Here is an 18,341-nt window from a genome sequence, read left to right as displayed (position 1 = left end):
CAGGTCTGCCTTGAATGGATGTGTATTTAATAGTGTGTAACTTTGAGGAAAATTTCTTAACCTCTCAGAGTTTTAATTTCTCATTTGTAAAATTGGAATAATAGTTACCTATCCCATTGGGGTGATTTGAGGAATAAGTGAATTGCATATAAAGTGTGTGTCATACTTCATAGTAATACCTTAAGGTATTCATTGGATGCCTACTGAATGTGTACTATCACTTGTTGACATTCTTGTCATTCCTGTTATCCATATCAAATGTGGTATTTGGAAGAATTCTGGAACTGTGAAGTTGTTATGTTCTGAATTCTGTCAACCAGCATGAGAGCTATGAGGACATCTCTAAGCAGAAGTCAGTATAGAAGTGTACACATCTAAGTAATTTTAAATGCAGTTAAATTCTATTACAAAAACTAGGTGGTATCCCCTATCATATTTTCTTATTTTAACCACTTGAAGTTGTGGGATTTTAAGATGACTTAGAGCCAGGGAAGACTATTTTCTTTTGTTATTATTGGTATCTCTTCAGTCTGTTGGCAACTAAGGAAAGCAGTAAGTAAGCTCAGAGATGTCTGTGTGGAAAGATTTAAACCATATCAATTTCAAAAGTTTTCTATTGTAAGAAAATATTGCTTCTCTTAAAAAGATCAAGATAAATCAGATTAAGTTATTTAAATAGAAATAAACCTATAAAGGTTACTAAGGTGTTGATAATCTTTTATAATAGTTAGACAAAGAGGGGATATCTCTTATATTTAAAAAGGAGACTTACAGAGCCAGAATTTATTAAAGTAAAGAATACTAACCTAATGAAAAACCAAATGTGACACTCCCTGGAAGATATGTGACCTTTCCAAAGCTCTACAAGGGTACAAACTCTATGAAAATAGGTTTCTTAGCCCAGGCTCCTGCAGGATGTTTCCTTAGTCCCTGAACACTATCAATATCTCTTTCCTTTTCCTAGCAATCCACAAGGAAAGCTTTTGATTTTGTCAAAGATTTTTTTTAAACATCTGAATAGAAATATAAGCATTTATTCTCCAAATACCCTCCCTCATTGGGTTCAGGGTCACCCCTAAAGGTGTTAATTACTCCCCCACTTCAAGACTGATAGGCTCTGCCGGGTGCCATTGAGAAGGGAGGAAAGCTACGAACATAAGGATAGTCTGATGGACTCCCGTGGAACTTTCCAAACCTACTGTGACTGAAGTGAGAAATGGTTGTGAGGATGTGACACTGGGTCTCAAATTTTTGCTACTGGACCCTCTGGGGTAGGGTGGCAGGATTTTTAGGAACAAACCTTTCTGCACTGAGGATATGCTATACATATATCTAGATAGGTGGAAAGGACTTTGAGTGCTTTGGGGCCCACCCATGAAACATGACCTACCACATCTTAATTAGCTTGGAAGGTAGAGGGGCAGAAGGGAGTATGTGCTCATTTGGCTACTGAAATGATAAAGCCAAAGTAGGCATTATGGAAACTGCCTCTGTGCATTCGCTTTTGCACTCTCTCCTCCATAAGGTTTACCTAACAAAATGTCCTGTGCCCCTCAACACATTGCTAAAACTCCTTTATAAGCTACTTCTATTCACTAGAATTTTATTCTGCACTTTAAGACCATATGTGTGTTCCAGACAAATTTCTAGAACACTCAGATCAAGCCTATACCGTGTTTGTCTTCTACAGTTTGAGTTTGTCTGTCCCTCTTCCTGGAATCCTTTCTGCTCATATCCTTATCCAAAGTCTTCTTTGTTTAATTCTAGGTATCTAGAGACATCTCTCTTGCAAAACCCTTGTTTGATTATTCTGTCTTGCAAAACCTTCCTAAATACAGTCTTCTATTTTGTGGTACTTTTCACTTTCAATATTACAGATATTTATGTGTCTATTTTATCTCCTCTCTTAGATAATAAAATGCTCAACATAAGGATCCAAATCTCATTAATCTGGTATGCCTCACACCATTTAGCATATGACATGGCTTATAGTAGATATTCAATAAATATATATTGGCTAAATAAACAAAGATTGAATTGCAACCTGCTTTTAGATATGAGTTTTGGAAATCTCGTGTGTGCTTTCAACACAACCTTGTGCAGTATTAGATGAATGCCACACATTTTTATATGTTTATTAAACTCCATTTCTGCTCCCTCATAGCACACTTTTAAACTATATGTCTAGTCTTCATTACAGTTACATTGGACATTGTGACTGAGTTTTGAATGCAAGGGTGTGGACCACTTCTAGGACTGCTTCCTACACCTTCAGCAGGGTCCTCAGTGCTCTCAGTCTTCCCTCTATTTAGAAAGTCAGCAGAGGATGCTACTACCCCAGTGAGAATGGAAAGATTATAGATAGCAGGCTTCTTTCATTCTTTCTCTGACCCACACTAAACTGGATCATGAAGACTAAACTTTGATAGGACACTAGTATTGTGGTTATTTATTATAGCCCTCAGCCTACTCTAACCAATACACTTGGATATTTCTTGAGTGATCTTACTAACTCTAGCTAGATACACTTGGATATTTCTTAAGTGATCTTACTAACTCTAGCTAGATATACTAATGCTATATTTCTTTGAATGTAAGACATCATCGAATGTATGACACATCATTATATTTTTCTACTAAGAAAGAATAAGGGGAGCCTGAGTGGCTCAGTTGGTTAAGGATCTGACTCTTGTTTTGGGCTCAGGTCATGATCTCAGGGTCATGAGACTGAGCCTTGTGTTGGGCTCCACACTGAGCACTGATCCTGCTTAAGATTCTCTCTCCCTTTCCCCCCTGTGCTCCCCTTGGCCTGTGCTTATGCTGTCTCTCTCTCTCCTCTCTCTCTCTTTTTTTTTAAGAGACTAAGAAAGAACAAATGCTACCAGTCAAGCTATGACAACCCTTCCCAATTTTAGAGGAGGAAATTGTGCAAAAAAAGTGAATCTTAGAATCAATGTAATAGGTGACAATAATTCACATGTAAAATAGTTGTATAATTCATGAAGTGCTTTAATGAAACCTTCAATCTGTTTTGCAACATGCATTCATTAGTACCTTCTTTTATGCTTAGCATTGCTTGGTCCTGAAAATAAGACATAGTCTTTGCCTTCATAGTTTATAATTTAGTAAGACAGACTCTTAATTAAAAACAATTAAAATTCAGTTTATTAAACAATTAGAATGTAGCTAATATATATCATACAGACTGTGTACTAAATGCTATGAGTTCCGCTTATTTTGAGGCTTATGTCAGTCCCATGGGATCAGTATTATTTCAGCTATTTTATCATGTTGCCCAGTAAGTGTGCTAATGGAAGTGAGTCTACACAATTCAACAATAGCCCTGTAAAGGGAATAACAAAGTATATGCTTGATGTGAGCTGGGCAAGCAGGTACAACTCAAGGGTCAAGGGCCATGTTACAGAGAAGATGAGGTTTTATCTATGCTTTGAAACTGAAAAGTGTCCAGAGGGGCAAGTCAAACATTCCAGGATGAAGAAAGAGTGTGTTCAAAGCAAAGAAGTAATGAATGTTTGCAAAATACTATATTGTCTAGGGAATGGGAGTTAAGGAAGATGAGTCTGGAGAGAGTATGGTGGACAGTCCACAAAGAGTTCCATGTCTGAGGCTAGTGTTTAAGCTAATTCATAAAGATGATAGGGATTTTAGGGAGGAGCTGCTGTGGGTATAGATATTACCAAAATAAGGTCAAAATGGCAATTTAAAAATTCTTTAGAATGTCTACATTTATAGACATTTAGTTCAAATTAACAAAGAAATAGGATCTTTTGTGTCTCAGTATCATTCAATCAACAAGAACAAAAGATAAATAGTGAGATCCATTAAGATGGCAAAAACATCAAGAACATTTGTCACTGAAATTCATTTGAATTGATTTCATATTACACATGCATAAAAAGATACTTTTCTATTCTTTTTGCAGTTTTGTGAGTTATTACCTTAAAAAGAAGACTTTACAGCAATCACTCATAAATCCATTCAGTTCACTTATTACCTCCAGAATATTTTCTTTTAAAAAATATTACTAGGAGCAATTTTAACCAGCCCAAGTTTCAAGCTTTAAAAGGCAGCTATTTTACATACATAGTAAGTACTTTTTCTGAAAATTCTTGTGTTATAGATTCATAATTCACAGTGGGCGACCCCTGTTAATATGCACTCACAGCTGCATGCAGCCCTAGGAACCATTATTATATTAAGAATAATGTAAAGACACTTAAACTTATTCTGTATCATCATGCATATTACCAAGTGTGTGCCATTATGAATAACAGTCACAGCATACAGCATAATGGTATGTTAAAGAAGACGTTGTGGTGTAAACTAAATGCATATTAAGAATACACAAAACTCTGTTGAATTTTAATCATCCTTATTCATAGGACATAGAGTTCTAATGATCCTCAAAAAGCGTGTGATTTAAATAAGCCATCTTTATTCCATTCCATTTAAGCCCTTGGTGTGAGTTAATCAGCTTGGGTGGACTCATTCTTAGTGATAAAAGTGAAGAAATCTTTGCTCACACATAGAGAAATGTGTGGCACATAGTGAACAAATAAAGTGAGTCATCTCTAATCTACCTCACTAAGGACACCCTACTTTGGGACCTAATCATAAAATTGAATCAATTTAAAAGGAACTCACTAATTGATCTCTCCTTTTGAATGCTAATCTCCAAAGGATTTACATGTGAAAGAATTATGACTAAATAAGAATTTTGCCAAAGGTACTGTTAAAGTGCAAAGGAGAGAGATTTATTGTTATTCTAATAGTTAAGAAATAACATTGGCAATAACAATTAAGAAAACTCACCATTGAACTCCACTCATTGCAACACGTTTATTTCCTCCAATTTGATGAGTGTAGTTCTGCAGAGGAAAATACCTGACCTATTCCCAGGAATCTCATGATCCCTCCCAAATTTCTTCCAAATCTGATTACAAGAATATGAATTTCCAATGAGTAGATTTGAGGTTTTATGTTTTACTTTCTCTTTTTCATTTTTTTTTTTATAAACATGTATTTTTATCCCCAGGGGTACAGGTCTGTGAATCGCCAGGTTTACACACTTCACAGCACTCACCAAAGCACATACCCTCCCCAATGTCCATAACCACACCCCCCCCTTCTCCCAACCCCCCTCCCCCCAGCAACCCTCAGTTTGTTTTGTAAGATTAAGAGTCACTTATGGTTTGTCTCCCTCCCAATTCCATCTTGTTTCATTGATTCTTCTCCTACCCACTTAAGCCCCCATGTTGCATCACCACTTCCTCATATCAGGGAGATCATATGATAGTTGTCTTTCTCTGCTTGACTTATTTCGCTAAGCATGATACGCTCTAGTTCCATTCATGTTGTCGCAAATGGCAAGATTTCATTTCTTTTGATGGCTGCATAGTATTCCATTGTGTATATATACCACATCTTCTTGATCCATTCATCTGTTGATGGACATCTAGGTTCTTTCCATAGTTTGGCTATTGTGGACATTGCTGCTATAAACATTCGGGTGCACGTGCCCCTTTGGATCACTACATTTGTATCTTTAGGGTAAATACCCAATAGTGCAATTGCTGGGTCATAGGGCAGTTCTATTTTCAACATTTTGAGGAACCTCCATGCTGTTTTCCAGAGTGGCTGCACCAGCTTGCATTCCCACCAACAGTGTAGGAGGGTTCCCCTTTCTCCGCATCCTTGCCAACATCTGTCATTTCCTGACTTGTTTTAAAACATTTCTTCATGGAGATTTGTTTTCAGAGGGGTGACACGGCACATGAACAATATTAATATTGACACAATATTAAAATCCCCTAGAGGCCACTGACTAGCCATAGTAGACTATAGTGGCTATGCTTTTGTCTGCTTCTTCTGGCATATAGCACTTTCTTTTGCAAATGTTCACCTTCTGATCCCACTTGGGGTTATTAATCCCAGTGTCCTGCTCTTACCTGGTCAATAGTGGGTCTAAACCTTCCCAAACTAATGGTGCACGTTGGGGTTTAGTCATTAAAGTAAGGATAGGAAGCTGAATCAAAGAGGGCCAGAAAGTCTTCTCCAAAGGTTCTGGCTGGAGCTAACAGAAAGAACAACTGTTATCTACTAGAAATGCTGAAATAGTGTTTCCAGCTTCATAGCAAGTATGAGATTTTCAATTGCCATTTTGCCCACCTTGTGCAAAGGTCTAATTACTAAAATAATGCCAAATAGGAAGAAATTGCAAGAGAAAGAGTTATGCCAATCTCATTTTAGTTCCTGATCATTGGCTTGAATGAAGTCAGCTACATCTCTGGACTTCCCATGGATATGAGCCAATGAATGTTCTTTTATCCTTAAGGTATTTTAAGCTAGGTTCCTATGAGTTGAAAGAAAGAAAGAATCCTAAATATAGATAGCTTTCTCTGCACCCACTCACAATTTTTTTTTTAAACACCAGCTCAAATTTCCCTGGGAAAAGACCCTGTTTCCAATTTTTAGTCATGGTGCTTCATGATTCCAACTACAAATACAAGCATGACTACCTAGAGCATCAAATTCCTTTGAACCACAGTGACTGGTTCAATAATGAGACTGTATACCAATCAGAGCTCATGAGGCAGAATGTATCTTTTTAAAAAAATTCTCAATCTGTTCTTTACTTGATACGAACATCAGAGAAAGTGAGCATTGAGTTTAGGGGGACTGCCATGGTAGGCCTAATTATGAAGGCAGTACATCAGAAAGTAGAGCAGAAAAATGGTGAGAGAGAGAGAGAGAGAGAAAGAATAAACACTTTTATTTGAGATCCTAAGATCACAACCTGTTTTAGAAGCTATATCCTGCTTTTAGATTTTTAATCTTTTTTTTTTTAATTTAAATCAGCTTGAAGTTTTGGGTTTTTTTTCAGTTGTAATTGTTCATTGATCATTTGCATGTGCTAACAATTATTTTATAAGTAGGTTACATAGTTGGTAGCATAAGTACTGTAGATTTCCCTTGATTTTTATCTCTTTATTGGTATAATGAAATTATTCTGTGGCCTCTTCTCTAGTCTCAGAGACACTTGGGGACATGATCCTGAAGTCCCCCTATACCACTAATGAAAGAAATTTTAGGAGTATTCTTATACCAGATCCAAGATAAATGAGAATTTAATCAAGGACTATATACTGAACCAAGAACCTATTGTCAAGATTGTCAAATAATGAACAAGTTTTCTTGGTAGGACTCAGCTTAGTCCTAGAGAATGAAAGTAAGAATTATAAGTTTGATTGGTCATAAAGCTTAGAAAGACTCTGAGCTGATGGCTTCCCTAAGCCGAAATTGTCTATATCTACTCATTTTCACTACATTCCAAATGCAGAATGAGGAGGACCTCCAAAGCTGTTCCCGAGAGACATGGTACCTTTATTCTCCTGATCCATCCATGCTGTTATTATTATATCCAGTATGCTTTCCTAAGCTCAAACAATGCTCAGGGAAGCCTAAGGTGTCTTCTGTGTTTGTCAATCCAATATCAAAACCAATGCTGCAATTAGCTCCTATGCTAGAAGCCTGATAAATAGAATTATGAAAAGAAAGGTCTTTGAAAACATGTCATAGATTTCAAGAAAAAAAATTCAAGTAGAGCTTCAGTGTGCATGTATTTCTGTGTGCATGTGTATTGCAACTAACTCCCTAGTAGTGTTGATTATTCTAAACATTCTCTTTTCCATAATGCTCTCCTTCACATATTCCTCCTTATTAAATAATGTTTTCGATGGAATCATATCTTATTCAAAAGCCTCAATTTCCATATATATTTTTTCTGCCTCCTAAATTTATAACTCCAACCCAAGATCCTTTTTGTACCCCACATATGTGTTTCCACTGTACCTCTCCAACTGGAGGTCTTTGTCAGCATCCAAAATTCAACATTTCCTAACTCAGCCCCTGAAGCAACATGATATAAAAATAACAAAAGATGTCATATTTCAATTCAAACAAACCTATATTTAAATCTCACCACTATCACTCAGTAGCTGTGTGAATTTAGCAAATTATTTAACTTCTCTGTGCCTCAGGTTTGTTGCCTATAAAATGTAGATAAAAATACCTATCTCCCAGTATTGAAAATATTTAAATGAGTCCTCTAAGTATTAGGGCAAAGGTTTACGTTCTACTCCTCTTATTTCTGTGGATGTAAAATTCCAATGCCTCTTCCTAGAATAAAAAAGAAAAATGAGGTCCACGGCCTCCATCTCTCCACCCTTCACTTATGTCTTCCCAAAACAGGAGAAGCAGCACTCTGGTGAATTCAGAAGGACTTGAAGGAGGCTCAAGTCAGTAACTTATAGGTTCTTTGTCTTTCAGAACTGTCTGCCTTTAGAAAGAGTTCTTGATCTGTTCCCAGGCCTGTAATAAATGCCTATAATTGTCCAGTTGCCCCAGTGGATAAATCTGTTTGATTTAGGTGGAAAAATATGGGCTAACCCACCTGGCCATAAATTTGGTTTCCCTGTGACTAACTACTGTGTTGTATCTTTCAATGGTTTGCAAGTTTGAAAGAGAAATAAGAATGTTATTTCTTGGCTCACTAAACCCCAACAGTATGGAAAGTGCCCAACACATTCTGGCACACATGAGGAGCTCAAAAAGTGTCAATGTCCTTTCTCTATAAGTATCTGCTACTGCTGCCCACATTCTCTATTTCAGACCCTCATGCTAGAGACTTGGTGACTTTCAGATATTCTCTCTTATTTCCACATCTAATTGTTCACCAAGTGGCCTATTCTACTGTACTGATTTGTCTTGAATCTATCTTGTTCAATCTCTCCTCACTTCCATGGTCTTGGTTCATAAGCTAATTATTTCCTAAATTAGTTCAATAAATGGGGAACTGACTTGGTGCCTGCCTTCTGTCTCCCCTCCTGCAAACACATCCATCATAATGCAACTAGAATGATCTACAAGCTACATGCCTCTAAAAAAGTACTAAATGTATTCCAATTTTCCTTTCCAGTATTATGTTTTATTACTTCCCACCATCCCAGTACACACTGTTCACATGCATACACTCCAGATACTTGCCAGGATACTCACCAGGATACTTGCCCTAGTTCCTCACTGCCCATAACCATGGGGGTAAATCAGGGTAATTCTAGGGATTGCTCATATAAACCTAATGAAAAAGGCAAGCTTGAATTACCAGAGTTTATTCATTAATAGCAGAAGAATTGCAATTTGGGAGATCCATGCTACAGTAATCTATAGGTGAGTCCATTAAGGGCTTAGGATGGGCTATTTTTTTTTTAAAGATCTTATTTATTCAGTAGAGACATAGCAAGAGAGGGAACACAAGCAGGGGGAGTGGGAGAGGGAGAAACAGCCTTCCTGCTGAGCAGGGAGCCCAATGCAGGGCTTGATCCCAGGACCCTGGGATCATGACCTGAGCTGAAGGCAGATGCTTAACGACTGAGTCACCCAGGCACCCCATAGAATAGGCTATTTTTATGGGCAAGTAGTACAAAGGGGAATATCTAGCCAGAGTCTTAGCAGTAGGTTCATTGGCTTGAGGATCAGAGGATCTTGGCAAGTGTTTACCGGTCAGGAGATAAGTCTCAGCCTTCTGTAAATCAGACATTTATGAGAAACAGTCTTTCAGTTAAGTTTGGTTTTTCTGACAATGCACATGTGAGATTATCCATTACATATCCTCCAGTTCCATTTTAGATTAAAATTATTTCATACTCAGCAGGTATACACTGAGCTGTATTCTCCAACTCGGCATATATCAGTAATAAAAATGATATTTGGTTCTCCATCTGCTACTCCATTGTCTTATTTGACAATTTGTACCAAACCCAAGGCAGAGAACAGAGATACAGCAATTGGCGACTTTTCCAAATGCTCCAACACTTATGTGTCCAAAACATGTACCTGTCTTCCATCCTTTACATTCTCTGTCTTACCTTCAACACCAAGTTCAAATATTTCCACCTTTGCAAAGTCTGTCCTATCAATCAAAGGTATTAGATGTATTAGTAGAGCTAGTTACTTACCTTTCTGTCTTTGGATTAAAAACAATAGATCTTAGACACACTGAGTCAAAATAAGGACAAAAGTATCCATGCTATTAGTGGTAAAAACTGATTTGGGAAATTCAGTGGTGCCTCTTAGAATTACCCCCCTATACAAACACACTTAGGCACACACCAGTTACCAAAATAGAGAAGAGTTAAGTTCCCTCATCCTAGCCCAGAGCTCTGTCTATTGAGAGACTGACCTTATGGAACTAAAAACAAAGCTTGTCGTTTCCAAAGGCAACTGTCGTAGAAATCAGGTGTGTGGATCATACATGAACAAAACAACAATGCTTAATAAATGTTTGATTAATGCCTAATAAAAAGTGAGACCTAGTGAATGTCAGGCTCTTATCAATCTTACCAATGAGTTAACTCCATTAAGGGAGAGAAGAGGGAAGAAACTCCCTCTCCACAACTTCTTCAGGAGCCCTTAAGTTTTAGAGAACATTACTTCCTGCATAGGTAAAGATGGAAATTAGGGAAAGAAGAATTGTCTCTCCTTTTATTCCTGTGATACTGTGATATATAATAAGAAATATTATTGTTCTTTGTCCCATCCCTGGCACAGAGCTCCTAAAACCCTTGGAGTATCCTGGATGAGAGCTATAAATGTGTCTTTTTTTTTAACATTGATTAGGTGACCTTTGGAAAGCCCTTAGGTAACCTAAGGATAGGAACTGGTTGCCAGAGGAACCAATCATGTGGTTAGGGGTTTAGAATTTCAGTGTCCTCTCCAATCTCCTGAGAGCAGTGCATAGCTGGGGATTCAGTTAAATCACTAATGGCCTAAGATTTATTAAGTCATGCCTATGGAAGGGGCCTCCTTTAAAAACCCAAAAGGAGAGGGTTCAGAGAGCTTCTGTGTTGGCAAGCATGTGGAGGTTTGGGAGAATGGTACAACCTTCCCACATACCTTGTCTTAATCATCTCTTTCATCTGGCTGTTACTGAGTTACATCTTTTTATAATAACCTGGTAGATGTAAATAAATGCGAGCTTCTCTAGCTGTGAGCTCCTCTGGCAAATTAAACCAAAGAAGGGAGTCCTAGAAACCTATGTAGAGCCGGTTGGTTGGTCAAAAGACAGACAACAATCTGGAATTTGGCCTCTGAAGGAGAAGTAGAGCTGAGCCCCTAACCTGTGGCACTAACTCAGTGCCAACTATCTCTAATAATTCTAATATTAGAATTGAGATCAAATGTAGGACACCTGGATGGTATAGGAGCATTATTTGATGGTGTGAAAAGAAACATAATTCCCCATCCTTATTTTCTTAACCCTATACTCCTCTGAGCTTCCCAAGAAATTTAGTCATTCCTTTATTAATAGACTTATTTTACTATATATGTATCTATTTATGTATATGCTTGGAATAGTGTGCTTTTTTTTAAATACAAGTATTCATCTATGTTCCAATGCCTGGAACATAGTAGGTTCTCAATAAATATTTACTAGCTGGCTAGATGAAGTGGAATCATAGAGTCTGATAAATAGGTATGGATCTTAGACATCATCTACCTCACTTTCACATCCAAAGCCAAGAATCCTTCATACAACATTGGCTGTGTACTCAGAGTTTGAGCACTTCTGTAAATAAGAACTCAACTTTATGAGTTATAGCTAGACAGAGAAGATTAAAAATCACCTTTATGCATTCAAAAGGACACAATATCACTTCCTTGGTATTTTTAAAAAGGCATAAGTTTAAGCCCGGTCATGAGAAAATATCAGATGTACACATACTGAGAAACAGTCTACAAAATAACTGATTAATACTTTTCAAAAGTGTCAAAATCATGAAAGACAAAGACTGAGGAACTGCCACAGACTGGTGGGGACTAAAGAAACAGGACAGCGTACTACAATGTGGGATCCTAGAACAGAATAAGAATATTATTGGGAGAATTGGGGGAAGTTAAGAAATGGCAAATAGTATAAAATATGGTATAGAGTTGAGTTAATAGTATTAACCCATAACAATTTTCTGGCTTTGATAACTGGATAATGGTTATTTGAGGTGTTAACATTAAGTGAAGAGAATTCATTCTAAAATGAATTCAATATAAAAAGAATCACTATTATAACACATATGAGTATGGATTTACAAAGGGGTAGATTCTTACCAATCCTTTGGCCTACTTCACACAATAATGACAGCCATAAAATTATATCTGGGGCATAATGACATTTTCAAGTATCAGGGCCAATAAGAAATAGCTGAATGTTGATGGTAAAGCAGCAAACAATATACAAATATCTTTCAATATTTCATTGTCACTCATGAATCTGTCTCCTCACATGGCTCCAAACACCAGATGTAAAACAGCTCTCTAATCTTTGGGATTAATTCATTGTTGTGAAAAGACAGGCAGCAGGGTGGTACAGACATTAGAAGGGTGCATGCAGAGATCTTCAGTCTTTCTGCTCATCTTTCTCAAGAGCCCAGTGTCCTTACTTCTTACCTACCAGACTTTTGCATAAGTTACACTTAAACGTCCTTAGTTACACTTAAACGTCCTTACATAGAGTCTGTATTATCTCTATCCATTTAATAGATTTCATGAAGACAGAATGTATTTCACATAGAAAATAAGATGGGGCCTCTTGTCATTTGTCAAGTTGTGACATATGTGGGCTCACTCAAGGGAAGTTAATAGATGTGGTGCTTGGTGCTAAGTCTCTATTTCTCACAATATCCAGAAATGAAAAATAGAACATCAGTAAACTTCTGAGTAATGTTAGCTATTTCATTTTTATTAGAGTTTAGGGTAATGATAAATCTAATTGAAAACAATTATATTCTATCCAGATTATTACATGTGAAGCTTTTTCAAATCTTTACTAAGAGCCTGTTATGTCCCTGGTAGGACCCTCTTACCCACTAGTCCATATCCTTTCAGCCTCAGTTGTATATTTCTCTGCCCACAGCTCAGTAATTGTCTCTGTATGGACCCTGACCAGCTTAAAGGAGAAGCAGATCAATAGCACGTGGCTTCAGGCCTGCATGTCCTGGCCTTCTGCTTTGAGGTTCCTGGGGGTTGATTGTAGGAAACGTTTTAGTATTGACACTCGTACAACTTATGGGTTAATCCCTCATGTGTGATACCTTTGACTAAGGAGAGATGGGAACTAATGGATACTACCACTAATGTTAGATGCTGAGACACATTGCATGTTGTTTCTCAGATGTCTGACAGGATCTGATCAACCAGTCCCCCATAGCGGAGACCAACTCTGTACCACATCATCAAAGTAGCTCTCTCTTCTTCCTTGCTTCAGATTCTGCACCTGGAGTTACATTTTGAATTAACTGTAAGTCCTAGACTGTATGTTCTAGGGAACCCAAGTGAAAATGGCATCCTTGCAAATTGCAATTAAAGTATCACCTAGGGGGAGGAGGAGTCAAAAACTAGCAACAGAAGAGTAAATCAAAACTTCTAAGAGAACACATACTAGAGTCTGGGGATTTTTTCCAAAAAAGTCTATCACTGAGACTTATGTATTAATAAACACATTTTTAGGTTACATGTATTCTGTGGGCCAACCAAGAATAACAAAGAAGACCAATACCACTATGATGAGGAAAACAACCTTGTCCTCAGCTATGGGATATATGCTCTTCCCCAAATCAACTGACTAAAATAATGCTTCTTTCCCTGCTTCCATACACTTGTCTCTGTCTGCATATTCAGAGATTGCAAAAGGCAATAAATATCACCAGAAAAAGAGGAGTACACTCACTGGTATACAGCATCTTCAGATGGATAGGTGCCTGACAAAAGTGTTATTTACTGATGTAGGAAAGATGTTAGGGTTTGAAGTTGCTGGCCACAAAAGAATTCTTGAGATGTCTTTGGTGCAAAAACGTAATTTTATTAAGTCCTGTGGGCAGTAAGAGCTGCAGTGGGGTCATGAGAAGTGGTCCCTTATATACTTTCAAGTTGGGAGGGGTTAGGGATAATGTACGTCTCAAACGAATTTTGGAAGCAAGGTTTCCAGGACCTTGAGGGGGTTAGCTATTGTCAGGAAAGGGTCATTTATTACTGTCTAATAAAACCTGAGTTATGAGACCCTTCAGATATATATTGGTGGGTCATATGCTTGAGGATGATTGCCAACATATACCTTATGGGGGAGGTGGTGATAAAGGGAATTTCCAAAGGAATTTTTATATGTTAAAGTAGATTCACAAGGTCCTGGGGATTGGACTAAGATTTCCTTTTGCCCTTAGCAAAGTATCAACATGGAAGCAGCTGATTTCCTAGAGAAATGTCACTCTGCCTGTTTCGAGGACTTGTTGATAGGCTCTAAGTAGTGGGTAAATTTAATAATTTTTCTTTTGCCCTTATTTCCCATATCATTTACTGTGAGGGGACATGAAATGGGATGGGAGAAGTCATGCTGGTAGCGAGCAGTCTTCTCTATTCTAACTTTGTGTTAAGAATCACTGCAGAGGCACCTGAGTGGCTCAGTCATTGGGTGTCTGCCTTTGGCTTGGATCATGATCCCAGGGTCCTGGGTTTGAGCCCCACATTGGGCTCCCTGCTCAGTGGGAGGCCTGCTTCTCCCTCTTTCACTCCCCCTGCTTGTGTACCCTCTCTTGCTATGTTTCTGTCAAATAAATAAAATCTTAAAAAAAAAAAAAAAGTATCACTGCAGATTCCTCTGTCTCACAAGCATGGGTAGAGAGCCTGACTACAGAAAAATATCCATCTTGGCCAAACAGGTCCACCCTGGATGACAACGTTGCTAGAAACTGAATGTAGGGACTGTACAAACCACACTGCTTTTGGGACCTAAATCCCAAAGTAGAAATTTCCCAATGACTAGAAGACATGGAGAGTTGTGAGAAACCTGTTTCCCAAGTCTACAAACATGAGACCTAGAGAGTTTTCTTCCCATCCAAGAAAGAGTAGACATCAAAAAGCAATGCCCAAGGAAGAGTATTTAAATACTCAGAAAAATGCATGCAGAAAACAGACCACTTTAGAAAAACATCTATTTAGTGTTCTCAAATAGTTGCAAGATGGCAAAATTCTCATGACATTGGTTCCAAAGCATAATGAGAATACAGTGAGCTAAAGCAAAAGACAAAAATGATACTAGATAAAAGCAGAAAGTGTTTTTCATGAGTCCTAAAATATATTATAAATTTTTTTAAATTAGGCAATAAAAAGCCAAGTTGACATTGCATAAAATCAAATCTTTGATGACCTGGTCCAACTCAAATTACTCTCCTAGAATACAAAAAGTGACTATGATAAATATATAGGATAAAGCACTGAGATACAATCTGACATGTAGATTACCTAAAGAAAAGAATTTGAAACTTTAAAACCCTTGAGGAGGTAGTGCAAATTAGTGGCTGAGGGCTTAGAACTTGGAGTGAGCCATTTGAGGTTCAAATTTCCTATTTACTAGTTTATATTAGTTACTAAAGCCCTATTTACTAGGGCTTGGGAAAGTTGATTAACATTCTGAGCCTCAATTTGCTTATCTTTGAGATGAGGATAATACTAGCTATTGTATGATTTAATTAGATAATGAATGCCATTTATTTAATACCAGCATTTTAAATACTCAGTATATAACTGTTATCAATACCATCATCATCATTAAACACATGAGGCAAAGATGTGTTTAAAGAAATTTTCTCCAAGTGTAAAGAAGTGTGTAAATTGAAAGAGCTCACTATGTTCTAGTTATGGTTAATAAAAAGGTGCATACCTGGCTGTAGACAGACTAGTAAAGCTAAATATGAGATAATGAAAAAAACCCTACAAATATCAAAGCTTCTGACTCAGAACAATAATCTTGGCCTTCAACTTTACTTACAATGTTAAACACTTAAAGATCCTGAAGCAGAACAACATTCTCAAATTTACACAAATCTCTCTAGAAAAAGTTACTTAGCCATGTTCTTGCTTGCTATTAGATAATCAAAAGAGATCAAGAACAGGAAAGTTTTAGTGTTAAAACCAATTAGCATATCTGCAAATATGCTTAAAATATTTATAAGGACACACACCATACTTTTACATCCTAAGATTTCACTGGGAGGAGAAATAGAATGATGAGAAATTCCTCAGTACATAAGAAGTACCATCTCTGCTTAATTCTTGATTTTAGTAAAGAAATAAGTATTATGTATTTGATAAACTACAAGTAACCAGAGATGGAAGTTAGAACAGAATATGTACTTGACATGTTATTAAAGAAAAACATCTCTTAGTCAAAAGACTGAAAAATAGAAACTAGAAAGCACAAAACAAGCTGGAAAAGTAAAATATTAAATGACTAAATGAAACAGGATATATGTTATTAACAAAAAGATTTTAAAATAAAAATTAAGATATATTGAGAAAATGCCAAAAACATAAGAGAAAAGGAGGAAAGAAACTGGTATCACAGTACAACTATGAAACATAAGACAAAGCCAAAACAGAACATTAACTTGAATAGATATATAAAGAAAGGTTATTTGATGATCTAAGGAGAAAATGACAAATACAATTGTAGAACTTCACAAGTCCTTGTCAATCTGTAGACGATACGGTTGCCAGAATTATGACATACATGGTTCAAATAATATAACAGGATTTATTAAGTAATAAGATATTTTTAAAAATAAAAATTTTCAAAATCCATAGAACATTCCTACAGAACACTACATACTTACTGAAACTACAAAAGAAAATCAACAAAATTCAAATATAGCAGTCTTTTTTATTGTGTTACAAACATAACATGAAATCTAGCCTATTTACACCTTTGTAAGTATGCAATACAGTATTCACTGTATGTGCATTGTACAACACATCTCTAGAACGTTCTCATCCTGCTAAACTGAATCCTATGCCAATTGCATAGCATCTCCCCATTTCCCCTTCCCACCAGTACCTGGCAAACCACTATGCTATTCTGTTTTATAAATTTGACTATTCTAGATCACGCATAAATGGAATCATGCAGTATTTGTCCTTCTGTAACTGAGTTATTTTGCTTAAAATAGTGTCCTCAATATTCATTCATGTGCTAGCATATGAGGGAATTTCCTTCTTTTTTTAAGGTTGAAGGACAATACATGAAATAATTTTTAAAAACGGATGAATTGTATGTTTATATTACATTTTCTTTATTTATTCACCAATGACCCATTCATATTGTTTCTATTTCTTGGCTATTTTGAATAATGCTGCAATCAACATGGAAGTGCAAGTATCTTTTTGAAGTCCTGTTTTTAATTTTTTTTGATAAATACCCCAAAGTGAAATTGCTGAATTATATGGTAGTCCTATTTTTAAGTTTTTGAGGAACGTCCATTCTGTTTTTCATCATGTTTGCACCAATTTACATTTCCACCAACAGGGCACAAGGGCTCCCTTTTCCCTACTCCTCACCTATATTTGTGCTCTTGTCTCTTTGATGATTACCTATTCTGAAAAGTGTGATATGCTATCTCATTGTGATTTTGATTTGCATTTCCCTGATGAGGAGGGATGTTGAACATCTATTCATGTCCCTGCTGACTATTTGTATGTTTTCCTTGGATAGAGGACTATGCAAGTGCTTTGCCCTTTTTTAAACTGGGTTACTTTTAAGGTGTTTTTTTTTTTTTAATTACTTTTCAATTGGAGGAGTTCCTTATATACTTTAGACATTAACCTTATATATATATATATATAAGGTATATATACGTATATATATATACGGTTTGCAAATATATTTCCCATTCTACATACTGCTTTTCACTTTTTTTCTTTTGATGTGCAGGAGCTTTTCAATTTGATGTAGTCCCACTTAGCTGTTTTTTGTTTTTGCTGCTTGTGCTTTTGGTATTATAGCTAGAAATCTTTGGCAAGTCCAGTGTCAAGAAGCTTTCCCATGGTGTTTTTCTCCAAGTTTTAGAGTTTCAGATCTTATATTTAAGCATTTAATTTATTTTGGGTGATTCTGTGTGAGATAATTTCATTCCTTTACATGTGGCTATCAAGTTTTCCTACCACTATTTGTTGAAGAGCATATTATTTCTCCATTCTGTAGTCTTGGCAGCCTTGTCAAATATCATGTGACTGTAGATGCATGGTTTTATTTCTGGGATTCCTTTTTTGTTCCTTGTTCTATACATCTGTCTTTAGGTATCATAATATTTTGATTCTCATAGTTTTATACATATTTCAGAGTGAAGAAATTTGAGGCCTCCAATATTGTTCTTTCTCAAGGTTTTCTGGGGGGAGGGTTGTTTTTGTTTTTGGCTATTCAGGTCTTTTGTGATTCTATG

General features: G+C 36.6%; 1 long non-coding RNA gene across 1 annotated transcript in view; it reads left to right on the top strand.

Annotated features, from left to right (window-relative positions):
- Window positions 1-337: 337 nt before the first annotated feature.
- The window catches only part of LOC309841777, a 117,618-nt gene continuing 99,614 nt past the window's right edge, over window positions 338-18,341 (top strand). The window contains exon 1 of the long non-coding RNA XR_014299306.1: window positions 338-552. This is a non-coding gene — a long non-coding RNA (uncharacterized lncRNA). The remainder of the gene's footprint in view (window positions 553-18,341) is intronic.

The sequence above is a fragment of the Mustela nivalis genome, assembly GCF_964662115.1.
Source record: "Mustela nivalis genome assembly, chromosome: 10".
Taxonomy (NCBI): Eukaryota; Metazoa; Chordata; class Mammalia; order Carnivora; family Mustelidae; genus Mustela; species Mustela nivalis.
This window is presented reverse-complemented; position numbering and strand designations above follow the sequence as displayed.